We start from the raw sequence: 27,554 nt of genomic DNA on the forward strand, positions 1-27,554 counted from the left end.
GATGTCATTTTTTTTCTCCTTTATTACTAATCACCACCTCCTTTGATTACGTTTTAATGCTCAATCAATGATCAATTACTCAATAGTCAATTAATACCCTGAACCAATTGCTAGAACGAGAGGGGGGGAGAACTGTGCGACTGAGTGCTTCTTTTCCCACTCTCTATGTACCATGTGACTGTCTTGGTGACATGGTTTAGAATAAAACTTTTGATAAATATGATGTATAAAAAAAAAAATGGTGACAGTGCCTATTTAACTAAAATTAACCTGTTTCCATTATTATTTGCCTTGAACAGATGAGCAGTATCCCTAGAAAGCTCCCAGAGCTGCATTGGTATCAACCACAGCTTTGGACAATGGACAACTGGCATTCTCGTGAAGCAGTGGGCACCAAATGAAGATGAAGTGATCTCTCATAGATCACCTCACATGTGCCCCATCCTGTGAAAACCAGGATCATAGTTTTTGATGTTGTGCCCCATCAGGAAGTATGTATTTATTTTTTTTTTTACCAGTGAGGCTCATAATATGCATCAACATGGTACGTTTAAATGTAACAATTTTACAAATGTAATAATAATTCCAGAAATGTTAATGTCCATGTTTAGTAGTAATTGGTAATATGTGGCTTCACATACTGTCGATAAATTAGAATACTTTCATAATAACTTTTTCGAGAAAAAGATTTGTAACTGGAACAATAATAAAATCAAAATAACATAATAATGAATAAAGTTCCAATGAACTGCCTTGATGGTGTTGTGTCATTATTCATGCAATGAAATGAGTGAGAATATAAAAGAAACAATAGGCGTATCTCACCTCAGTTTAATAGTTTTCTTGAGAGAATTTAGTTCTGTTCTTTGATCTTCGGGTGCAGGGTGCCTCCTGGATCCCTACGTTGTCAACATACAGTCATGGCTGTAAATGTTGGCACCCCTGAAGTTTTTCAAGAAAATGAAGTATTTCTCACAGAAAAGGATTGCAGTAACACATGTTTTGCTATACACATGTTTATTCCCTTTGTGTGTATTGGAACTAAACCAAAAAAGGAGGGAAAAAAAGCAAATTGGACATAATGTCACACCAAACTCCAAAAATGGGCTGGACAAAATTATTGGCACCCTTAACTTAATATTTGGTTGCACACCCTTTGGAAAAATAACTGAAATCAGTCGCTTCCTATAACCATCAATAAGCTTCTTACACCTCTCAGCCGGAATGATGGACCACTCTTCGTTTGCAAACTGCTCCAGGTCTCTCTTATTGGAAGGCGCCTTTTCCCAACAACAATTTTAAGATCTCTCCACAGGTGTTCAATGGGATTTAGATCTGGACTCATTGCTGACCACTTCAGAACTCTCTCTTTGTTGCCATCCATTTCTGGGTGCTTTTTGACGTATGTTTGGGGTCATTGTCCTGCTGGAATGCAAATCCAGCTTTCTGACACTGGGCTGTACAGGGCGACCCAAAATCCGTTGGTAATCCTCAGATTTCATGATTCCTTGTACACATTCAAGGCACCCAGTGCCAGAGGCAGCAAAACAACCCCAAAACATCATTGGACCTCCACCATATGTCACTGTAGGTACTGTGTTCTTTTCTTTGTATGCCTCATTCCATTTTCGGTAAACAGTAGAATGATGTGCTTTACCAAAAAGCTCTATCTTGGTCTCATCTGTCCACAAGATGTTTTCCCAGAAGGATTTTGGCTTTCTCAAGTTCATTTTGGCAAACTGTAATCTTTCTTTTTTACATCTCTGTGTCAGCAGTGGGGCCCTCCTGGGTCTCCTTCCATAGCTTTTCATTTCATTTAAATGTCGACGGATAGTTCGTGCTGACACTGTTGCTTCCTGAGCCTGCAGGGCAGCTTGAATATCTTTGGAACTTGTTTGGGGCTGCTTATCCACCATCCGGACTATCCTGCTTTGACACCTTTCATAAATTTTTCTCTTACGTACATGCCCATGGCCATGGGTTGAAAACTTAAAGGGAGGGAAAAAAAAGCTAATTGGACATAATGTCACACCAAACTCCAAAAATTGCCTGGACAAAATTATTTGCACCCTTTCAAAATTGTGGAAAAATACAATTGTTTCAAGCATGTGATGCTCCTTTAAATTCACCTGGGGCAAGTAACAGGTGTGGGCAATATAAAAGTCACAACTGAAAGCAGATAAAAAGGAGAGAAGTTCACTTAGTCTTTGCATTATGTGTCTGTGTGTGCCACACTAAGCATGGACAACAGAAAAAGGAGAAAAGAACTGTCTGAGGACTTGAGAACCAAAATTGTGGAAAAATATCAACAATCTCAATATAGCAAATAGCAACCTATCACAGCTCAGCATTTGTTTGAAAAAATGAGCTGTGATTGGTTGCTATCTGCCTCATCCAAAAACCATACACCTTTTTGTTTCTTACAGATCGGTAAATCTGGGTCAATGTGTTTAACCCCTTGAGCATTAGTGTAACATCTTGAAAATCGCCTGTAACAGCATCATTGTATGTTTAACTTTTCATGCTGTATATATGACTTTGCTGGACCAGGATATTATGTTAATGTTTATGCTGTTTTCACTCACAGGAAAGGAAATAATTCATACCAATATAACTCAACTCAATAATCTCTATTGGAAGAGAAGTCTTTTTGTGTACACCAACAAACTATGAAGAACAATGGACAGGAATAATCTAATGACATTACATTAGAAAAAAATAAAAAATAACTAAACTAAGTAAAATCCCTATCTGCCATTTATTATGTGCATATGTGTATTTTGAAGTGTAATATACATGTATTATGCTTTATAAGACATGTTTTAGGTTCCTAATGCCTAATTCCGTATCTTATTGTATTCAATGAAAATATTTGTATAATTCTCTAATATGATCATGTATCGCCTGCTTTTAACCATATACCAACTGTTTCCCCTGCCAATGATGATGTTCCACCTGATTTTGGGTTTCTTTATTCCTTATGTGACCTCCAGTATATGTTTAAGTCACTGTATTTTTTTTTGCATGATTTCTAATGCTTTCTTCGTTTTTTAAGTTTATGGGGGAATTTGTCATGTTTATCATGTTTGGTTTTAACTTTTTAACCAATTTTTTTCGGTGGTAAATTGTTGCACGTTTTTGTGTAATGGGTAAAAAGTTGCCAGATTTAGGCTGGAACTCCACTGAGGTTTTTCTTGCAAACGCCATTAAAAACGCCAATTTTCCCGCACGGCATTTTATCAGTGAAAAAACGCCGTGGCCAGTCAATAGTAAACTGCAAAATGCCATATTCACTTAGCGTTTTTCAGTTTGGTGCTTATTTAATCCTTTTGGCGTTTTTCAGCAATTTCGGGCTCAGAGGCTGGATTTTCAAAATGCCGACAAAACCTAGTTTGGCGTTTTTTGCCCTGAAATCGTGGCGTTTTTATTCTTTTTTGGACTTAAGCGATCCAAAAAAAGTGATCTGTCAATTAGTACAGGTACTACTACACCCATCATGGAACAGTGTGTGCTCCATGTTGGGAGTAGGAGTACCTGCAGTTAAGGACACATCACAGCGGATGTCACTCCTCACACCCGCTGTGATCGTCCTGTTTATAGCAGAGATGGAGTGGCTGTATACATCGCTCACATCCCTGCTCTGCACTATACTCCGGCCACTCATTCATTCATCTTTTCCTCAGAGCTGTGATTGGCTGCAACCATCCGGCCAATCACAGCTCTGGGCGGAAAATATGAATGAGTGATGTGAATAGAACATCACTGGCTGGAGTACAGAGCAGAGATGAGAGCGCTGTATAGAGCCGCTCCACATCTCTACTATATTATGGACGATCACATCGGGTGTCAGACTGACACCCGGGGCGATATGTCTATAGTACAGGTACTACTACTCCCAGCATGGAACAGTGTGTTCCATGCTGGGAGTAGTAGTACTACATAAAAAATGTTAAACACACACATACAAAAAAAAAAAGTTAAACACACACACACGCGTTATTAAAAGAATTATAAAAATGTTGAATACATTTTTACATCCCTACTGCATCCTTTTTTTTTTTCATTTTGGTACCCAACTATTTTGTAAAAAAAAAACACCAAAGGGGCCAAAAACAGCAAATTCTACACAAAGGTAAAAACACCAGAAAAAACGCCAAAACGCACGGGAAAACTGTGGCAGTTTTTCTGGCGTTTTTTCTGGCGTTTTTATGCCACAAAAATCTCAGTGGAGTCCTAGCCTCAGGCAAAAACACTAAAATTTTAGCACAGTCTCACGCCAGCCTGGACCACACCTATGTATGAAGATACAATAAGGAGAACCTGTGATCAATAAAAAAAAAAATTTAAAGATGACTCCACTATACCCAATATATGTACAGATTTTACGATCTGGTTGACCGTATCTGTATTCTTTCCCTAAATAGTAAATTCTATTTCAAACAGGGGTGTGAATGCTAGGCTCAGGGGGGGTGTGACCCTGATTTATGCCCCTCATATTCATACACTTAGGGGGAGATTTATCAAAACCTGTGCAAAGGAAAAGTTGACCCGTTGCCCATAGCAACCAATCAGATTGCTTCTTTCATTTTGAATAGGCCTTGTTAAAAGAAGCGATCTGATTGGTTGCTATGGGCAACTGGGCAACTTTTCCTCTGAACAAATTTTGATGAATTTCCCCAATTGAGTACGGTATGTTCACACCGCATTATTGCTGTCTGTTAAATAACATTTAATAGGAAAAAAACGTGTATATTAATGAATGCTAATATTGGATTGTATGCTGTACACTGACTTACATTATTAAAAATAGTAACTTTTTTTTTTGGATTCAATAAAAAAACATCCGTGTTTCCCCGAAAATACACCCTACCCCGAAAATAGGCCCTAGCTGTATTATCGGGGTGGGCTGCAATATAAGTCCTACCCCGAAAATAAGACCTAGGCCAGTGGTCTTCAACCTGCGGACCTCCAGATGTTGCAAAACTACAACTCCCAGCATGCCCGGACAGCCAACGGCTGTCCGGGCATGCTGGGAGCTGTAGTTTTGCAACAGCTCCAGGTCCGCAGGTTGAAGACCACTGACCTAGACAATGCCCGGGCTGCAAATATTAAAAAACAAACTTAGACGTACCTTCGTCCTCCGTTCCCCCGTTGCTAAGGAACCGGCCTCACTGTCCTCCGCTGTTATCGCTGCTTCCTGGTGTTGGGACGTCACAGAGCCACCTTCAGCCTATCACCGGCCGCAGCGATGTCCCGCCTCTGCCGATGATAGGCTGAGCCCACTGTCATGTAAGAAGCTGGCCGGCTTCTTACATGACAGTCGGCTCAGCCTATCATCTGCCGAGGCGGGACATCGCCGCGGCCGGTGATAGGCTGAAGGTGGCTCTGTGACGTCCCAAAACCGGGAAGCAGCGATAATAGCGGAGGGACCATGAGGCCAGTGCCTTAGCAACGGGGGAACGGAGGACGAAGGTACGGTAAGTTAAAGTTTGTTTTGTAATACCCTATTTGCAGCCCGGGCACAGGAATAGATACAGCGCAGCGGGCGATCATTATTTGGGGGGGGGGAGAGAAGCTGCGCTTGCGGGTGACAAACGATTATTACCCCGATGTGGGGTGCTGGGCTGATAAACCGGCGGGGGGAGGGGGTTGAGGGATGTTGGACTTCAGAGCTGCACCCATCACATGATAATAATGGGAGGGCGTAAATACCGTGGAACCGCCATGTTGTTTAATGCATACCGTACTGTAAATAAGTAAGCCCTACCCTGAAAATAGGCCCTAGTGTGTTTTTTTGTGGCTAAAAGTAATATAAGACCCGGTCCTATTTTCGGAGAAACACGGTAGCATAGTTTTTTGCATACAGCTAAATACTTAATTTCACCCACAAAAAAAACAACACAAAGATGGCCATAAAACAGAAAATTAGAGAAAAAAAATGATCTAATCTGTATTTTTTAAAGGAATTCTGTCAGCTCTATTTGCTGTGGATAGCTATTGGATAGGTGCTAGAGCTAGTGGTGGCTGCCAAACTATGAAATCACCTTTCCATTTCTAAGCCAAATGTCAATGAAGCAGAGCCAAGCTGCACTAGTGCCACAGACTGGCACACCTCTTCACTTGCCCACACCTAAATGATATACATGGCTCCGTATGTCGATCAAGAAGCGGTTGGGAGGTGAGGGTGAGCGAAGAGGGGTGCCAGGCTGAGGCACTTCAGAAGCTTGGCTCCGCCTCCTTGACACTTTGCTTACAAATAGAGAGATTTTACAACCACCATTAGCTCCAGGGAAGGTACAATTTGCTTTAACACCCTAACACTTTGCAGTTTTTAGCAGCAAATACAGCTGACATATTTCTTTAGAATCTAGACAATAATCTAGTGCAATTTTTTTGTAACAACCTATATAAAATAGAATTTCCTATTAGCTATCATCACTTTATTTGAATTGCCCTATTAACCTGTAAAGTACTAGTTTCCTGCAGTACTTAATAATATTAGTTATTAATAGAGACCTGGCTATAAACCGGTTTAGGTATGATTGTTCATAGGATTATTTGTATATATGACTTGTATGATACACGTAACTGAACATGCACTACAAACTTTCTAATAATGCGGTTGTAATTTGTTCTATGTGGTTTGATGACTGTGATGATAAGGAGGAGAATAGTGGAAAGGGATTTGTACAGCATTACAGTGAAAGGTGACACCAGGAGATGGATAAAACAGGATCTTCACAGTAGCTGAAGCTCAGAGCTCAACCTCCCCCATGTGCATAAATGTGAGTCAACTCACCCCCCCCCCCCTGGAGACTCTGCACGTATCCGCCTGGACCAGGTGCACAACGTAATGAAGAAAGATGAGGATAATCCAGCAGAGTCTTGCAATTTCGTTTTTTTCAGTATAAAATCAATACATCGACAACGGTGAAGCAATACTGGACGCGTTTCGGACAGCTGACATGAAAGTGATCAAAGTCTGTATATATAGACATCACAGGTTGCAGAAAAAAGCATATACAGGTGAAATAAAATCAGGTAATTAAGACCATGTGACCAATGTGGGTGGTACCAGACTCCAACATTCCTATACACAGTGTGTAAGCAGTTGCCTGTATGGGCAGCTACTAGTTAAATGCAGTATACAACCCTGTTCACACTGTGTCATAGGACTAACACAAAAATATGTGAAAGTTTTGTTAAATCAAGGACTACAGACTAAAAACATGTACAGAAGCAAAACTAAGCGTAAAGTACATTAGAATAACAGACTGGTAATGCAGACTAGCATGGGTAGAGACTGACATGAAAACAGATTGGCAGAGACCAGGAAATAAAGGAAATTTCAATAATATAAAAATAATTCCTTACGGATATTTAGTCCGAATGGTTCTGCTGTGTTCAGGGTTAGTTGCCAGAAGGCTTCACGATTCAGAAACCGTCTGTGTAAGTCGCCTCCTCGTGATACCTTTTCAGTAGCATAAGCTCTAAACGCACAATCTGAGCCTGCATGTATGTTCTTAAAATGAGGGGATGCCGCAGAGATGTCGTTGAGGTGTTCTAGAATTCTGGTTTTGAATTTACGTTTGGTGCAACCAATATACTTTAGGTTACATTCTACACACTCAATGACATAGGCAATGTTGGTCGAGCAGCAGTTTAAAAATTGTTTAAAGGGTACCTCTCATCAAATAAACGTTTGATATATTTTAGATTAATGAATGTTGAATAACTTTCCAATAGCATGTTAATGAAAAATATGCTTCTTTCTATTGTATTTTTCCCGATCAGTCCTGTCAGCAAGCATTTCTGACTCATGCTGGAGTCCTAAACACTCAGAGCTGCCAGCCTGCTTTGTTCACAGCCAAACAGGCTGTGAACAAAGCAGGCTGGCAGCTCTGAGTGTTCTCCTTTGTGAACAAAGCAGACTGGCAGCTTGTAGTGTTTAGGACTCCAGCATGAGTCTGAAATGCTTGCTGCCAGGACTGGTAGGGAGACCCCTAGTGGTCATTTCTTCAAAGTGGAAAATTAAATAGAAAGAAGCATATTTTTTTAATAACATGCAATTGTTAAGTTATTCTGCATACATTAATCTAGAATATATCAAAAGTTTTTTTGATGAGAGGTACCCTTTAATAGTAAACTCCCTATCCTGAGATGAATTGGAGAATGACTTAACATTCTTGGTATATCCACATGTGCGGCATGGATGACAGCCACAACCATACAAACCTTGGCATTTAAGCCAGTTTTTCAGTCGAGATTAATTTTTACCAATATTGTTTGAGGAGATCTGATCTCCCAGTGATTTGGCTTTTTTTGAGACAATCATGCAGCCTTTGGATAATAACTGGGCTAATACCGGGTCTTGTTTCAGCACATGTAAATGTCTCAAGATAATGCCACGGGCTCTGTTAAATTGGGGAGAATAAGTTATAGCTACAACAGGTTTAGCTGCAGATTTGTGGGAATGTTTGAGGAGCAGTAAATCATTTCTGTCCCGCTTATCGACAGTTCTTTCAGCCACCTCTAATTGTTTGTGAGAATAACCGCGTTTCTGCAATCTACCCATCAGCTCAACCTTCTGGGCTTCGTATGTCTCTGTATAGAATTGTTTCTCTTGAGACGTGTTAATTCGCCTATGGGTATGGCCCTGGTTGTATGCCTGGGATGATTGCTGTCACCCATTAAAAGGGTGTTGCCTGAAATGGGTTTCTGATAGGAAGTGGACTGTACAGCATTCCCAGAAATTCCAACCAGAGTCAAATCCAAGAAGGACACCGAGTTTAAATACGTTTCAGAGGTGAAGGTGAGGTTAACTGAGTTATTATATATATATATATATATATATATATATATATATATGACACGAAGTCTAGTACGGAAGACACACCGGACCGCCAAATGACAAGCACGTCATCGATGTATCTTCCGTACCAGACTATGTCGACTTTGTATAGGAATGTTGGAGTCTGGTACCACCCACATTGGTCACATGGTCTTAATTACCTGATTTTATTTCACCTGTATATGCTTTTTTCTGCAACCTTTGATGTCTATATATACAGACTTTGATCACTTTCATGTCAGCTGTGACAAAGGACAGATTACTGTCCGAAACGCGTCCAGTATTGCTCCACCGTTGTCGATGTATTGGTTTTATACTGAATAAACCGAAATTGCAAGACTCTGCTGAATTATCCTCATCTTTCCTCAACCTCCCCCACCCTGTGTAATAAAATCTGTAGAGGTTACAGATAATGCCTAGAAACCTTTCCCATTCTTCAAGATAGGGGATAAATGTCTGAACACAGGGGGTCTGACAGCTAGGACCCCCTGCGATCTCCCGTATGGGGCCATGACTCGGCCCAGGCTGAGCTGCTGTGTGACGTTTCGCACATAGTAGGTCAGCTGGTACAAACACGCCCCCTCCATTCATCTCTATGAGCGAGGTGAAGACACAGCATTCCTTTGTCTCCATCTCTCCCATAAAAATGAATGAAGGGGGTGTGTTTTGACCAGGTGACGTGCTGGGTACAAAACGTACTCTAGCAGCGCAGAGCCGGGGCCGAGCCAGGGCCCCAGACAGGACCGTGGTGGGTCCCAGCTGTCGGACTCCTCATGATCAGACATTTATTTATACATGTCTTAGCACTGGACTTCTTCTTTAAAGGGGTACTCCCCTGGAAAAAAAAAATTTTAATCAACAGGTACCAGAAAGTTAAACAGATTTGTAAATTACTTCTATTTAAAAATCTTAATCCTTCCAATACTTATCAGCTGCTGTATGTTCCAGAGTAAGTTCTTTTCTTTTTGAATTTCCTTTTTGTCTGACCACAGTGCTCTCTGCTGACACCTCTGTCCATTTTAGGAACTGTCCAGAGTAGGAGCAAATCCCCATAGTAAACCTATCCTGCTCTGGACAGTTCCTAAAATGGACAGCAGAGGTCAGCAGAGAGCACTGTGGTCAGACAGAAAGGAAATTCAAAAAGAAAAGAACTTCCTCTGTAGTATACAACAGCTTATAAATACAGGAAGGATTAAGATTTTTTAACAGAAGTAATTTACAAATCTGTTTAACTTTCTGGCATCAGTTGATTTAAATAAAAAAAAAATGGTTTCCAGGGAAGTACCCCTTTAACACTAACTTATCCCTATAAACCAGTGGTGGGCAACCTTTTTTTTCAACTGAGCCAAATCTCGCCAAAACCACGATTGAAATTTATTTTGAGAGCCACATTTTTAAAACCGAAAATACATAGGATGGTACACTGTTTTTAATAAGTTTTTATTGAGGGGCACATGACAGGGGGCATTATAAGTGAGGGGAACATGTCAGGGGGGCATTATATATAAGGGGTACATGACAGGGGGGCATTATATGGGCACATGACAGGGGGGGGGTTCCTGCACATATAATGTCCCCCTGCCATGTGCCCCTCATATATAATGCCCCCCTGACATGTGCCCCTCACTTATAATGCCCCCTGTCATGTGCCCCCACATATAATGCCCCCTGACATGTGCCCCACACATATAATGCCCCCCTGACATGTGCCCCATATATATAATACCCCATGTCCTGTGCCCCTCACAATATAATGCCCCCCTGACATGTGCCCCTCACTTATAATGCCCCCTGTCATGTGCCCCCACATATAATGCCCCCTGACATGTGCCCCACACATATAATGTCCCCCAGACATGTGCCCCTTATATATAATACCCCATGTCCTGTGCCCCTCACAATATAATGCCCCCCTGACATGTGCCCCTCACATATACCGTATATGCCGGCGTATAAGACGACTGGGCGTATAAGACGACCCCCAACTTTCACAGTTAAAATATAGAGTTTGGGATATACTCACCATATAAGACTACCCTTCCTACTGTGATGTACGGTACCTTGTAGCCCCCCCCCCCATTAGGTAGGCAGTATAGTTCCCCCCACATTAGGTAGGCAGCATGTTCCCCCACAATAGTAGGAAGCTCCCCCACATTAGGTCAGCAGTTCCCCCGCAATAGTAGACAGCTCCCCCACATTAGGTCAGCAGTTCCCCCACATGAGGTCAGCAGCTCCCCCACAATAGTAGGCAGCTCCCCCACATTAGGTCAGCAGTTCCCCCACAATAATAGACAGCTCCCCAACATTAGGTCAGCAGTTCCCCCACATTAGGTCAGCAGCTCCCCCACATTAGGTCAGCAGTTCCCCCACAATAGTTGACAGCTTCCCCCCCCCACAATATTAGGAAGTTCCCCCACAATAGTAGGCAGCGCCCCTCCACAATAGTAGGCAGCTCCCCCCACAATAGTTGACAGTATAGTTCCCCCACAATAGTAGGCAGCTCCCCCACAATAGTTGGCAGCTCCCCCCCCCCACAATATTAGGAAGTTCCCCCACAATAGTAGGCAGCTCCCCCCCACAATAGTTGGCAGTATAGTTCCCCCACAATGGTAGGCAGCTCCCCCCCCACAATAGTTGGCAGTATAGTTCCCCCACAATGGTAGGCATCTCCCACCCACAATGGTTGGCAGTATAGTTCCCCCACAATAGTTGGCAGTATAGTCCCCCCACAATAGTTGGCAGTATAGTCCCCCCACACTAGTTGGCAGTATAGTTCCCCCACAATAGTTGGCAGTATAGTCCCCCCACAATGGTAGGCAGCTCCCCCCCACAGACATACAGCTTCCAGCCATATACAGTGTATGGCTGCAGACTGTATGTCTGTATACTGCCCCCCACAGTGTTCCGGTCACCGCTCCTCCGGCCCGGGTCACCATCTACTGCTATGGCCTATGGACCATAGCAGTAGGTGCCGGGACAGGAGGAGCGGTGACCGGAACACTGAAGATGACGTGCCGCCGGTCACTTACCAGGCTCTGGCCGGCGCACATCTTCCTCCGGTCCTCCACAACCATAGAGAGACGGAGGATTGCAGGAAGACCGCAGGAGGGCACGCGCCGGCCGGGGAATGGTAAGTGACCGACGGACATCCTTATGTCCCGAACAGATTTTACGGGACACAGGGATGTCCGGCATAGGAAAACCTATGATTATCTGCCCGGGCCGGCTCCAGTTTACGGCTGCAGGCGGGGGCCGGCCAGAGCAGGTAAAAACTAATACTGTATACTAAAAACCAGGGGACCTCCAGCTGTTGTGAAACTACAACTACCAGCATGCCCGGACAGCCTTTGCCGGTCCGGGTATGCTGGGAGTTGTAGTTTCACAACAGCTGGAGGCACCCTGGTTTTTAGTATACAGCAGTGGTCGATACTATGCTGCCGCTGCTGCTCTGCATACAAGGGCCTGATACTAGTATCAGGCCCTTGTATGTTACCAGTGTGCATGGGCGGCCGCCACGGCCCGACCGCACTGCAAGAGCCGCATTAAAGTGCGTGAAGAGCCGCAGCTTGCCGACCACTGCTATAAACAATCTAAAGGTGACTGGTGCTAAGGTATTCTTTATATTGTACAGAGTACTGGAGTGACCTTCAGATTATCCAGATTCTTCTCATAATAATAAGGGAATGCCTTTATAACTGAGGTGTCATTCGGTTCATTCCATGTGTGTAAAAGGTTAAATGTGACTCCACCCAAATTACATAAATTCCCTCTGATGCTGTCATTTTATCCTAGGTTTACCTATGCAATTTAGATAGATTTTTAGTTTTGAATTGTTTATTGTGGTAACCACTTATTTAGCTGACTTACCTTATGTTAATAGCAGAAATATATGGTTCATAGGATATATTAATATAATTAAATAAAAATAAAAAACTCTTCTACCTCTACCTTGTCTCTCTCCGTACAGGTTTCATTCCCAAGGTTCTTTTACAATGTGTCCAGAGTTGAGCAGTAGTCTTTTGTTTTTTAAGACACTTATAGGGGTTCTCCCAAGATTAAAAATTCTAAACTTGTCCCGGCTGGGACCCCCACCGACAACAAAAATAAGGCTCCCTTGTGTCAATCATTGCAGCTACAGAGGAGCGAACTTACAGTAAATTCGATTTGTCATGAACTTCTCGGCTCAGCAGTTGATGACTTTCCCTGCATAAATTAGTTCAGCTTTCCGGTGCTCCCGTGGGCTGGAAAAGGTGGATACAGTCTTAGGAGACTCTTTCCTAGGAATGTATCCACCTTTTCCAGCCCACTGGAGCACCGGAAAGCTGAACTAATTTATGCAGGAAAAGTCAGCAACCGCCGAGCTGAGAAGTTCGTGACGAATCGAATTTACTGTAAGTTCGCTCATCTCTAATTGCAGCACATTTACCAAAAACCACCCAAGTGGCATCAGAAGTGTTGGCTCTGGAGAAAAAGAAAGCAGACCCATTTTTCTAATCCTTTGCACCCTATTTAAATGCCGAATGAATCCATGTGGGGTCGATCACTTTCATTTGACAGACTAAGGGTCTATTCACACGGGAGAATTTCCGCTTGCAGAATTCCGCCTAAAATGAAAGCCCATAGACTTCTATGGGATTCCACTCTCCCATTCACACTTCTGAATTTCCACAAGCGGAGATTCTGCCGTGTGAATAGAGCCTAAGCCTAGGCTACGCTGAGACTGTAGTTGTAGCTCAGGTATTTTGTAGACCTTGTCGCAGTGTAGCCCAGCAGGACATGGGCCGTGTTATACAGTATGTTTTTATTTTGCTGTGTGAATGGGAGGAAAGAGTTAATGTGGTTGGGTGTTAAATCTAAACTTGCTGGATTAGCAGCCTTTCTGAACAACAAAACACTCACACATTATTGTCAGGGCGAGGACACAGAAATGAGCTTCTAACAACTAGTTACTGAGTCAAAGTTGAGTCACTTCAGATTTGTTTTGTTGCTGTTAACAGATATAACATTCTGATATGCTGCACCTGTCTGCTTTACTGCCACCTGGTGGTTGTCCGGATAATTGCAGGGTTGCAGAATTTCTGATTCTATGATTCAGTAGCCCACGTGATGTACCCCACCCCATAATGCAGAAAAACAGCGGTGCACAATGTGCTGCAGCAAACCTTTATCAATAACTATACTAAACAACACCACCTACCTAGGGGGGGGGAAATAAGTGGAACATAAAAACACATAATCAGGGACAGGTGTAACCTCCCTTTTTAGTCTGGATAGGTGAACATTAGCACTAGAAAATATACCCAATATTGTCCTCCTCCTAAATGCAGTATATAGTCATTACAGTACAGTTACATCCAGGAACTCACAGGTGAGGCTGGGTTCACACCACGTTTTCTTAAATACGGTTCCCGTATACGGTTTGGAGGAGGGGGGCGGGGCTTAATCGCGGCGCCCGCACTCAGCCGTATTCGGGAATTGTATTTAATGCAAGTCTATGAGCCGACCGGAGTGAACCGCAGCCTCCGGTCGACCACGTTTTTGCCTGCGGTCGGGAAACCGCATACGGCCGAAAACGAAGCCGACCGGAGGCTGCGGTTCACTCCGGTCGGCTCATAGACTTGCATTAAATACGGTTCCCGAATACGGCTGAGTGCGGGCGCCGCGATTAAGCCCCGCCCCCCTCCTCCAAACCGTATACGGGAACCGTATTTAAGAAAACGTGGTGTGAACCCAGCCTAACTTCAGTCATTCTCTTCCACCATCTTCTCCATCTGGCCGTGATGACTTCTTTCAGTCAAGAGTGCAAAATATTTTGGAAGAACATTTTGTTACACAGAGTGACTATGGGGGAGATTTATCAAAACCTGGGCAGAGGAAGAGTGGTGCAGTTGCCCATAGCAACCAATCAGATTGCTTCTTTCATTTTCCACAGGCCTCTAAAGAGGCCTGTGGAAAATGAAAGAAGCAATCTAATTGGTTGCTATGGGCAACTGCACCACTCTTCCTCTGCACAGGTTTTGATAAATCTCCCCCTATGTGCTGAACAGGCCGATTTCGCACCATGTTGTAGGACCAGCTATGTAATAGGGAATGTGCAATTGACAGCTGAATGAGGCACAACTACCGGGCCATATATGAGGCTTGGTACATCAGTGACGACCTACAAGACTGGCACTAGTTTACTAAGCGACTCAGGACGTGTAGAATGGCCCTTAGACACCACACTTATCCACCACTCTTCTCACCTTTTCTATACCCATAGTGCCTCAAACAGACATAACATCCTCTTTAGTTTCTCACACAGTAAAAGTGCAAACTTTAATAATTTCCCTACACTAATAGTGCACCCTTATGTGGCCCCCTACAGTAATCCCCCCTCCTCCATTGTGCCCCATATAGTTGTAATCTTCTTCTGTTCCCTAAATCAAATGGTTAGGTAGACCCTTCCTCCGTTTGGTAGATAGGAAAACTCCCATTTGGTAGATAACTGGACTTAATAGGTAGGAAGGCCCCCCTTAGGCAGATGGGTATGTAAGTAAGTAAACTTCCCCCATTAGGTAAGTAGCCCCCAAATAGGTAGGTAGGTAGGTTGTAGGTTGTCCTACAAATGACCTAGGAAGGAAGCCCCTCCATATTAGCTCGGTACATCCCCTCCCATAGACCTGCATTGCGGGGGTGGGGCGTGACATCATGAGGGGGCTATGATGTCACAAGCTCCCGGCGCCGGCTCCAGCTTTCAGAACAGTTTGTTCCAAACGCTGAGCGAAGTACCCCTTTAATGGTGGAGGGCACAAATAGTGGCACAATAAAAATCTGCTGCAGAATTGCTCCTAACTAACCTTCACTTCAACTTGGAGCAAAGCATAACATAAATATATATAAGGTCATCATCAACAGGCCACACTTCTTGCTACAGATTACCTTTAGCTTGTGACTTGTAGTGTATCAGATGGACCTCCAATGTTCTCAGGAAAAGGTTTTCTTCTCTAACCCTACTTTCCTTCCAGGGACTGTCCACTATCCATGTCTAATCCACTCATTTACAGGACTATGCCACTCAGGCCACTGTACAGGCCACATGTTAAAGGGGTATTCCAGGCCAAAACCTTTTTTTTTATATATCAACTGGCTCCGGAAAGTTAAACAGATTTGTAAATGACTTCTATTAAAAAATCTTAATCCTTCCAATAGTTATTAGCTTCTGAAGTTGAGTTGTTGTTTTCTGTCTAACTGCTCTCTGATGACTCACGTCCCGGGAGCTGTGCAGTTCCTATGGGGATATTCTCCCATCATGCACAGCTCCCGCAACGTGACATCCTCATTGAGCAGCTAGACAGAAAACTTCAGAAGCTAATAACTATTGGAAGGATTAAGATTTTTTAATAGAAGTAATTTACAAATCTGTTTAACTTTCCGGAGCCAGTTGATATATATATAAAAAAAAGGTTTTGCCTGGAATACCCCTTTAAATGGTACCTCTCATCAAATAAACTTTTGATATATTTTAGATTAATGAATGTTGAATAACTTTCCAATAGCATGTTAATGAAAAATATGCTTCTTTCTATTGTATTTTTCCCGATCAGTCCTGTCAGCAAGCATTTCTGACTCATGCTGGAGTCCTAAACACTCAGAGCTGCCAGCCTGCTTTGTTCACAGCCAAACAGGCTGTGAACAAAGCAGACTGGCAGCTCTGAGTGTTCTCCTTTGTGAACAAAGCAGACTGGCAGCTTGTAGTGTTTAGGACTCCAGCATGAGTCTGAAATGCTTGCTGCCAGGACTGGTAGGGAGACCCCTAGTGGTCATTTCTTCAAAGTGGAAAATTAAATAGAAAGAAGCATATTTTTTAATAACATGCACCTGTAAAGTTATTCTGCATACATTAATCTATAATATATCAAAAGTTTTTTTGATCAGAGGTACCCTTTAATGTCTCATGGTGTGTGACCCTTATTTGAGGCCTCTCATATTATGACAGGTCGACCCCCACTGTTCAAGATGCTGCTTCTCTAAGGACCATAATTAAAAAAAAATAAAAAATTCAAATTGTCTTGTTGAATATAAATAATTAAAGTTAGAAAACAGACCAACATGTCTTGTATCTCCTTGGTGATAAGTTGTTCAACAAAGTATTTTGTTTACGGTAATTTATTTTAAAATGAGTAAATACCGCAGCGCCATTCCCCATACCGTACCCTCTATAGGTAACCTTCTCTATATCTAGATATCTATGGTCTACAGTCAAAACAATTAGGATATTGTGCCTTTTATTGCTTTGTGAATGAGAGAAAGGCAAGAATTATAAAACTAAATACACAGATCTAAAATATATATATATATATATATATATATATATATATATATATATATTATTTTTTTTTTTTTTTCAATGTACTAATTTTCGGGGACATTTAATAGTAGAATAACCTTTTTTTTTCGGAATGTTTCAATCTTATATTTTGTCATGGCCTTCATTTAACTTTTGTGTTATCCATTCATAGATTTTTGGCAAAAGTTGTGGAAATCATCATTTTTCATTTATAGTAGAAGATGACCATCAGCCACACAAACAGGTCATTCACAGACTACAGACGGACATCATGGAATACAAAGGTGACTCTTTACCAGTGACCATCACCGCAACAAGTTTCCTCTATTCTTTAATGTTAGTGGCTGCTGACAACTGTGATGAATGTTGTGTGCGCTGCCCCCATGTCCCTGTGTACAATGCTTTACTGATCTGTGAACAGGAATGTGGGAAGAGGCATATGACTGATGTGTCTGTGGGTTAGGAGACAATTTGGTCTCTTTGAAAGACTTTAGGTCTCACAGAATTGTAAGTGGAATCGCATGTCCTAGCAATAACCAAGTACCGTATTTTTTGCACGATAGGACGCATCGGCATATAAGACGCACCCAATTTTAAAGGTGCAAAATCTAGAAAAAAAAGATTCTGAACCCAATAGTGATCTTCAACCTGCGGACCTTGGCCGTTGGCTGTCCGGGCATGCTGGGAGTTGTAGTTTTGCAATATCTGGAGGTCCGCAGGTTGAAGACCACTTGTATAGGAGGTAATACTCACGTGTCCCCGCCGCTCCGGACCCGTCACCGCTGCCCTGGATGTCGCTCCATCGCTGTCGCCGCGTCCCGGTGGTGTCCCCGATGCTCCGGACGTCTTCTTCCCCGGGATCCACGCTCTCCGTCGCCGTCATCACGTTGCTACGCACGCTGCTCCTATTGGTTGACGGGACGGCGTGATCGACGACGTGATGAGAGCGCCGACAGTGCAGGGGTTCACGGCACAGAGCAGACAACGGGGAGGCAGGTAAGGTCCCTCCCGGTGTCCTGTAAGCTGTTCGGGACGCCGCGATTTCACCGCTGCGGTCCCGAACAGCCCGACTGAGCAGCCGGGTTAGTGTCCCTTTCGCTTCAGATGCGGCGGTCAGCTTTGATCGCCGCATCTAAAGGGTTAATACAGGGAATCACCGCGATCGGTGATGTCCTGTATTAGCTGTGGGTCCCGGCCGTTGATGGCCGTGGCGATAGGTGTGTATTCGCCGTATAAGACGCACCAAGTGTGTCTGATACGGCGAAAAATACGGTAATATATCCCTATATTTTATACGTAAATGAGCAAATATTTAGTATTGACCAATTCTTCTATGTAGTTGTTCTAAATAAAGAAAAAAAAGTAATTTAGCTACCGTATTTATCGGCGTATAACACGCACTTTTTAGGCTAAAATTTTTAGCCTAAAGTCTATGTGCGTGTTATACGCCGATACACCCCCAGGAAAGGCAGGGGGAGAGAGGCCGTCGCTGCCCACTTCTCTCCATCTGCCTTTCCTGGGGTCTAGAGCCCTGCTGCCGGCCCTTCTCTCCCCCTGGCCATTGCCGGCGCCGATAGCCAGGGGGAGAGAAGCGGCGCCGACAGCCAGGGGGAGAGAAGCGGTGCCGACAGCCAGGGGGAGAGAAGGGGCAGCGGCACCCATTGCCGGCGCCGCTGCCCCGGTACCTCCCCCCATCCCCGGTGGCATAATTACCTGTTGCCGGGGTCGGGTCCGCGCTGCTGCGGGCCTCCGGCGTGCGTCCCCTGCGTCGTTGCTATTCGCTGCACGGTGCGGCGCATGATGTCAGTGCGCCACGCCTTGCATAGCAACGACGCAGGGGGCGCACGCCGGAGGCGTGCAGCAGCGCGGACCCGACCCTGGCAACAGGTAATTATGCCACCGGGGATGGGGGGAGGCAACGGGGCACCGGCAATGGGTGCCGCTGCCCCTTCTCTCCCCCTGGCTGTCGGCGCCGCTTCTCTCCCCCTGGCTATCGGCGCCGGCAATGGGGCGCCGGCACTGATAGTCAGGGGGACAGAACGGGCAGCGGCGCCGACAGCCAGGGGGAGAGAAGGGCCGGCAGCAGGGCTCTAGACCCCAGGAAAGGCAGGGGGAGAGAAGCGGGCAGCAACGGCCTCTCTCCCCCTGCCTTTCCTGGGGGTGTATCGGCGTATACACGCGCACACACGCACCCTCATTTTACCATGGATAAAAAAACTTTTTTTACCCAAATATCCTTGGTAAAATGAGGGTGCGTGTTATAGGCCGGTGCGTGGTATACCCCGATAAATACGGTATTTGTTATTCATAGAGTTATATCTAGTACAGATTGAAAATATGAAAATATATTTCCTACTTTGCTTATGGAGAATAGTATTTAAAGGGTTATTCCGGCCTTAGACATCTTATCCCCTATCCAAAGGTCCAACACACTACTATGGTGCCCCAACACAGCCCCTCCAGCTGCTACCCATCAGAGAAGTCAGGTGGCTAAAGTATAGAAGGTTTGCTGAATGCACAGTATGTCTTAGTGTATGGTCATGCAAAGTGTATTTTCTACATTTATTGTAATTTCTGTTATGCAGAAGTCTAAAGCATACAGTGGGGTCTAAAGTGTTCAGAGGGTTTATGATTTTCATGTATTATTGTATCCACACATCATTATGTACAACTGAATAAGGATTTAGTCACATAAAAATCTCATGTCCAATTATTGCAGGAGCCAGTCCCAACTCCACTCCCTAGCCTGGAAAAAGAGGTGGATCTCACATTGTCCTAGTTAGTTGAGGCTTGGCTTTTTGTTAAGTGACCATATCTGGTCTCTTATTTCTGTTAATCTTTCTGAGGAGACTAGTTACTGCTAATGTTAGGCATACCTCGTACATATACAGTGGGAATCAAAAGTTTGGGCACCCCACGTAAAAATTTGTATTAATGTGAATAAAGAAGCCAAGGAAAGATGGAAAAATCTCCAAAAGGCATCAAATTACAGATTAGACATTCTTATAATATGTCAACAAAAGTTAGATTTTATTTCCATCATTTACACTTTCAAAATAACAGAAAACAAAAAAATGGCGCCTGCAAAAGTTTGGGCACCCTGCAGAGTTGTACTGCCCCCTTTGGCAAGTATCACAGCTTGTAAATGCTTTTTGTAGCTAGCCAAGAGTCTTTCAATTCTTGTTTGAGGTATCTTTACCCATTCTTCCTTACAAAAGTCTTCCAGTTCTTTGAGATTTCTGGGCTGTCTGTCACGCACTGCTCTTTTAAGGTCTATCCATAGATTTTCAATTATGTTGAGGTCGGGAGATTGTGAAGGCCATGGCAAAACCTTCAGTTTACGCCTCTTGATGTAATCCCCTGTGGATTTCGAGGTGTGTTTAGGATCATTATCCATTTGTAGAAGCCATCCTCTCTTTAACTTCAGCTTTTTCACAGATGGCATCAAGTTTGCATCCAAAATTTGCTGAAATTTTATTGAATAATTTTTCCTTCTACTTGTGAGATGTTCCCTGTGCCACTGGCTGCAATACAACCCCAAAGCATGATTAATCCACCCCATGCTTAACAGTTGGACAGAGGTTCTTTTCATTAAATTCTGTTCCCCCTCTTCTCCAAACGTACCTTTGCTCATTCCTGCCAAAAAGTTCAATTTTAAGCTCATCGGTCCACAGAACTTGTTTCCAAAATGCATCCGGCTTGTCTATATGTTCATTTGCAAAGTTCAAATGCTGATTTTTGTGGTGAGGACGTAGAAGAGGTTTTCTTCTGATGACTCTTCCTTGAAGACCATATTTGTACAAGTATCTCTTTATAGTGGAATAGTGTACCACAACTCCAGTGTCTGCCAGATCTTTATGGAGGGATTTTGCACTCAAACGTGGGGTTTGAATAGTTTTTCTCAAAATCCTGCGAGCTGTTCTGTCTGATATTTTTCTTGGTCTTCCAGATCTTGCTTTAACTTCCACTGTTCCTGATGACTGTAATTTCTTCATTACATTCCGAACAGAGGATATTGACATCTGAAAACGTTTTGCTATCTTCATATAGCCTTCGCCAGCTTTGTGAACGTCAACTATTTTAGGTTTCAGATTTCTAGACAACTGCTTAGAAGAACCCATGGTGCTGATTGTTGGGGCAAGGTCAGATGATTCTGGGCATTTAAAACCTTTAAGATTGACATCACCTGGTCTTCCCAGTTGATGACTGAGAACAATCCATGAGACTGGCAGGTCTCAGCTTTGCAAAGGGGGCAGTACATGCTATAAATTCTGCAGGCTGCCCAAACTTTTGCAGACACCATTTTTTTGTTTTTTGTTATTTTTAAAGTGTAAATGATGGTAATAAATCAAACTTTTGTTGACATATTATAAGAATGTCTAATCTGTAATTTGATGCCTTTTGGAGATTTTTCCATCTTTCCTTGGCTTCTTTATGCACATTAATACAAATTTTTACCTTGGGTGCCCAAACTTTTGATCCCCACTGTATATACACTAGACCTGTCTGTTACAAATAACTCAGTTCCAGGCCCTCTGTGAAGATATGTTATTCTTCAAAGAGGTTTAGCAAGGATAGGTTGCACAAGGGCCTTGCTGTGTATTACTTGAACTTTTATTGGCCTCTGGTCGGAGCAGTGCCAGCCTGTCTGCCAAGCCAAGGAGGACTACCCCTGGATATGCTCCTTACATTGCATTTCCCCATGATTATCTCCTGTGAGATCCTCGTACAGTAGTTCCTGTAGGTACATTCACACTGCGAAATTCCGCGAGTGGAATTCCGCGCAGTGAACATTACCATCAGTGTGTAAAGAAAAGAAATAGCGCTTCGGCACAGCAATAGCACATAGAGTGATCCCCTTGTTATAAAAACATGCGGCAGCAAACACACTATAGCCGAAGGAAAGTGAAGGTGCAAGATCTATGGAGAGCACAAAACGCTGTCAGATATATCATGTAGAGAAAATTGATCGCACTCACCATTCTACTTAAACATGCGGCTTTTTTATTACAACTTCAATGAGAAGAAACAGTGAACACGGCCATGTGGAGAAAGGAGTAAGACGCCGGTGTGTATCAAGGTGCGACAGCTGTTTCATGGGTCTTCCGCAAGACAATTCTGCCACTGAAACTGATCATTCTTTGTGCAGAATTCCGCGAGCAATGCATAGCCGTCAATGGTGACAGTGCAGTGCCGCACGGTCCTAACACTGAAGTACTTTCGGCGGCCGCCAGACAAAATCTCTGTTCGCGGAATTCTGCGAGCGGAGATTCCGCAGTGTGAACGTACCCTAAACTGGACTGCAAAGCAAAATGACGGCTCTCCTCGGCTAAATGCTTACACCTGCGCCTGGATTAACCGGTTCAAGCAATGCAGAAAGAAGAGATTTCCAGCGCAGGATGAATGCAACAGATTCTTTATTGCGGATCACATGGAATGCACAGGTAACACCAATGCGTTTCGGGTCAAGCTGGACCCTTAGTCATGCCATGACTAAGGGTCCAGCTTGACCCGAAACGCGTTGGTGTTACCTGTGCATTCCATGTGATCCGCAATAAAGAATCTGTTGCATTCATCCTGCGCTGGAAATCTCTTCTTTCTAAACTGGACTGCGAGCTAGAACTTTAACATCTACACATTTCTGCAGCAGACATCTTCACAAACAGGAGCTAAAGCACTAAGTATTTATTTATGCAAAATGATCTGTGAATGCAGCATTCAGTTAAAGGGACAGGGACTAAATTCTTCTTCTCCTGAATCCTACATTTTACAACCAAAGCTGTACTGTTATAATCTACATTTAAGTATCTGTATTTTACTGGATTACAAGTTGTTTTATAGAGACCTGGCTTCAGAGGTCTCATTCCTGCGTTGTGTGGAATATTGGGTTACATAACAGCTACGTGGCGTACACTTTCAGGACTACTACCCTTATCATGGGGTAGTAGACGAGGGTCTCTAATAAAGTGGCCATTTATTGTTAGTCACATATGAAATTGGGTAATGCAGTTTGCATTTTTTGTTCCATTTAAACAAAGTACTTGAAATACTTTGAAGTACTTAAGTCCTTGAAGAAAAACAAACTGCTAGAGTCATAGGGGGAGATTTATCAAAACCTGTGCAGAGGAAGAGTGGTGCAGTTGCCCATAGCAACCAATCAGATTGCTTAAATGAAAGAAGCAATCTGATTGGTTGCTATGGGCAACTGCACCACTCTTCCTCTGGACAGGTTTTGATAAATCTCCCCCATAGTGTAGTGAGCACGAAAACTGTGCCGTAAACTTTTTTCCATTGTTTTGTGGTGACAAATTCTTCCCCATCCACATAATGACTTATTCCTGACAGCTCAATACACTCCGAATATGCTTTAAGTAACTGCTAGAACAGAGCCTCTTCTGTCCACAGCAGCCTAAGGACAAGCACCAGGAGCTTCCATATGAGGTTTTGTTCATGGTTTCACACTTTTGTCCCCCCCCCCCCCCCCCCCGCAGGTTTTGGAGCTCCTGCCAAACTCTTCAGAATGGATGAAATGGCCCCACACTGGTGTCCAGTCTAGTAGTAGCAGTGACTGATGAATGTAGCGAAAGAATGAGGCCGGCAGAACTCAACGGAGGCTGAAGGATCTGGGAAAGACAAAGATGATAAGAATGAACAACTAGTCCTAAACAGAGCCCGGGGAGTAGTCAAGAAGAAAGATACAGTAGTCTTTTAAAGTAGACTTGAATAATGTATAATATAGTGAATGCGCTTTGTAAATATATTTTTATACTCTCAATGAAAGTTAAATCGGAAAGTCAAAGCCAAGTGCTTTTCCCACCTTCTGGTTGGTTTTGTTGAGGCGCCTGTAGTCAGGACTAAGTGTCACAGCACAGGACTGCAGAAGGAAGAGCTGGGAGGATTCCCATATTGTCTACTGGATTAGAATCGTATGATTAAAAGGAACTCCAGTGGATAACTGTGTAAATATAAAAACCTTCAGGGCATCTGGGAGGTTGTAATGTCACAATCACAATATGTGAATAATACTTACAGTGATGTCATAGTACAGGGATAATGCAGTAATGTCACAATATGTGAATAATACTTACTGTGATATTATAGTACAGGGATAATGCAGTAATGTCACAATATATAAATAATACTTACAGTGATGTCATAGTACAGGGATAATGCAGTAATGTCACAATATATGAATACTGTAATACTTACTGTGATATTATAGTACAGGGATAATGCAGTAATGTCACAATATATAAATAATACTTACAGTGATGTCATAGTACAGGGATAATGCAGTAATGTCACAATATGTGAATAATACTTAGAGTGATGTCATAGTACAGGAATAATGCAGTACTGTAATGTCACAATATGTGAATAATACTTACAATGATGTCATAGTACAGAGATAATGCAGTAATGTCACAATACGTGAATACAGTAATACTTACTGTGATATTATAGTACAGGGATAATGCAGTAATGTCACAATATATGAATAATACTTACTGTGATATTATAGTACAGGGATAATGCAGTAATGTCACAATATATAAATAATACTTAGAGTGATGTCATAGTACAGGGATAATGCAGTAATGTCACAATATATAAATAATACTTAGAGTGATGTCATAGTACAGGGATAATGCAGTAATGTCACAATATATAAATAATACTTAGAGTGATGTCATAGTACAGGAATAATGCAGTAATGTCACAATATGTGAATAATACTTAGAGTGATGTCATAGTACAGGAATAATGCAGTAATGTCACAATATGTGAATAATACTTACAGTGATGTCATAGTACAGGGATAATGCAGTAATGTCACAATATGTGAATAATCCACCTATATGGTTTATGCACTGGTCTGTACATGTGGTTTATATTATATTGGGAAGACCATAAGACCATTGCATAAAATAATTAGGGAACACCTCCGTTCACTCACTACTGGAAAAGGCTGCCCAAAAGTGATAGAACATATGAAATATAAACACAATAACAGAATTGAAGATTTAAAATTCCTAGGATTAAAAACAGTTGCACCCTTAAAATTTGGTGGAGACAGACATAAATTATTGTTACAAAAAGAATCTGAAATGATTATACTCACAGACGCCATAGGACCATTAGGTTTAAACCTACGGGAGGATCTTAATGTATTTCCATAGTGCAGGTGTATGTTGTTAGCATAGGATCTATGTTCACACCTAGCGTTATTAGTACAATGCATAACCCCCGTTTGTGTTACATGGTTTCAGGCGCTGTTATAGCTATTTAGTAAATACTAATGCTAGTCTCTCTACATTATACACAATATTTGTGCTTTTAACCCTGTAATGTCTATTTTTCTATTTTTGTATTACCTGGTGTATGTATTTAAGGGGGGAAGGGTTAATCGATGTCAGAGGTCACGTGTAAGCGCTCTGCGTAGCGCGAAACCGGTCGACTTACCTGGCGTTCTTGTTGCGTGGACCAGCGATCCCGAATAAAAATTCTTGCTGTTTCCGTGAGTGCCGTCTGCGATCTCTTCTTTCAAATATGTGAATAATACTTACTGGGTGTGGCCTGGATGCCGGCGTGAGTGGCCGCGTGTACAGAGAGCTCTCGCTGCCTCCTCCGTTTTACCTTGATTTTACCTACCCTGTGTGGCCGGTCTTCTCCCTGCGGAACCCTCCGCGGAACCCTCCGGTGCTGTGGATCTCCCGATGCTCCTCCTGGTCCGCTTCGGGTGCCTCCTGTCTTCTGCGGCTCCGGTCGGCTTGCTTCTGCGGAGCTTCAGTGAGGTGTCCGGTTGGGAGGTGAGGCTCTCCCTGGTACGAGCCGGTCTGCGTTCGGAGGTTGTGGAGTCCCCGCTGAGTCTCCGGGTCCTCAGTTTTTTTGGCTCTCCCTGGATCTGGGCACCATTGCAGGCCTTCATGGGAGGGGCTTCTTCTCCAGTCCTGGTTGCTGTGGTGACCCCTGCTGTGGAGCGTGCCATCTGCTGCAGCATGGATCCTGTGCCTATGAACCTGGTGCGGCTGCTGGACTCCCCTCTGCCATTCCCCTGGGAGCTGCGGCTTGCTGCTGAGTAACACCCTGTGGTGCCCTGTTGGAGCTCTGGGCCTCACTCTTCAGGGACTTCTGCTGGCCTGTCTACTGAGCCTCCATTCCTGTTTGTGAGAACCCTGGTGGGAGTGATGCCTGTTTGCTGGGACTTGTGGTACATAGTAAACTCCTTGCACCTGTCTACCTTGCTGGGGGGTTTCGTGCATACTGGACTGGACTGCGTGGCTTGTGACTTTCTACCTGCTCTCTGTCTGGCCCTGTCGACCACGGGTGGCTCCTGTGGTAGCAATAGAAATAAGAAATTCAAACTTAATGCCGGGGCTTCAAGGCCGACCTCTAATGAGGATGCCTCCTCTGATGGGTCTTCCCGCTCCTGTGGCCCTTCTCACCGGGTTCATGGTGCTCAGACCCCGCTTGCTTCTAAAGTATCCGTGCAGGCGGTGAAAGCGCTGAGCCAGTTCTCCAGGGCTCCGGATCGTCCTAGAGGTGACTCTCCTGACACTCCATTGTCCTTATTTGAGGGATCTCTGACTCCACCGCAGCAACAGTCTCCTGATCGACCTGTGTATAATGCTGTTGCTCTTGATCAGCGGTTTACTGAACTCTTGGCTGCCTTTACCTCCTGTCAGTCAATTATGGTGACCAAAGTGGATGAACTGCAGCAAGAGTTTGTTATTCTACGACATGAGACACAAAAGATCCCTGAACGCACTGAAGACGGTGGAAGACACTTTACACCTGCTGTTTTAGGTCCTGTCAGGGTCTGGTCTAGTGGCTGGTGAGGACACTGGAGGTGGATCCTCTGTGCCAGAGAGGCGATGGCGCGGGTCGTACTGGGGGATCGGTTCTAAGCAGTTACTGGTCTTCACCCAGAGCCCGCCGCCAAGCGGGATGGACTTGCTGCGGCGGTAACTACCAGGTCGTGTCCCCCCAGTAGCGACTCGACCCCTCTGGCTGCTGAGACAGGCGTGGTACAAAGGACAAGGCAAAGGCAAGGTCAGATGTAGCAGAAGGTCAGGCAGGCAGCAAGGTTCGTAGTCAGGGGCAACGGCAGAAGGAATTTGCAAAACACTTTCTCAGGGCACAAGGCAACAAGATCCGGCAGGGGACTAGAGAGCGGGGCCGAGTGCGCCGGGACTGAGCAGGACGGGGCCGGTGAGTGACACGGGATGCGACCCGCGGGCGGGGCACGTCCCACCGCGGGGATCGCAACCCCGCCGAGGGACACAGAGCAGGGCTCCCGGTCAGCGAGTCTGACCAGGGCGCTGCAAGCAGGAGTGTAACGCCGCAAGCTCTCTAGGGGAGAAGCGGGACCCA

General features: G+C 43.9%; 1 protein-coding gene and 1 long non-coding RNA gene across 4 annotated transcripts in view; one reads left to right on the top strand and one right to left on the bottom strand.

Annotated features, from left to right (window-relative positions):
- The window catches only part of ERBB3 (erb-b2 receptor tyrosine kinase 3), a 130,833-nt gene extending 125,620 nt beyond the window's left edge, over positions 1-5,213 (bottom strand). Inside the window, exon 1 of one of the 2 annotated variants that reach the window (XM_056562320.1) lies at positions 5,132-5,213. The gene's annotated coding sequence lies outside the window, so the exon portion shown is untranslated. Of the gene's footprint in view, positions 1-825; positions 986-5,131 lie in introns of those variants that run through there. The other variant, XM_056562321.1, reaches the window with a different exon arrangement.
- LOC130358703 (uncharacterized) lies at positions 4,619-24,459 on the top strand. 2 transcript variants are annotated; one of them, XR_008889625.1, is made up of 3 exons: positions 4,619-4,689; positions 17,353-17,464; positions 23,672-24,459. It is a non-coding gene; the product is annotated as an uncharacterized LOC130358703 (long non-coding RNA). The 2 variants fall into 2 exon arrangements; XR_008889624.1 differs by lacking the exon at positions 4,619-4,689 and adding an exon at positions 5,345-5,477.
- The last annotated feature ends 3,095 nt before the right edge of the window (positions 24,460-27,554 follow it).

This window comes from Hyla sarda, chromosome 2 (assembly GCF_029499605.1).
Source record: "Hyla sarda isolate aHylSar1 chromosome 2, aHylSar1.hap1, whole genome shotgun sequence".
NCBI classification, from domain to species: domain Eukaryota; kingdom Metazoa; phylum Chordata; class Amphibia; order Anura; family Hylidae; genus Hyla; species Hyla sarda.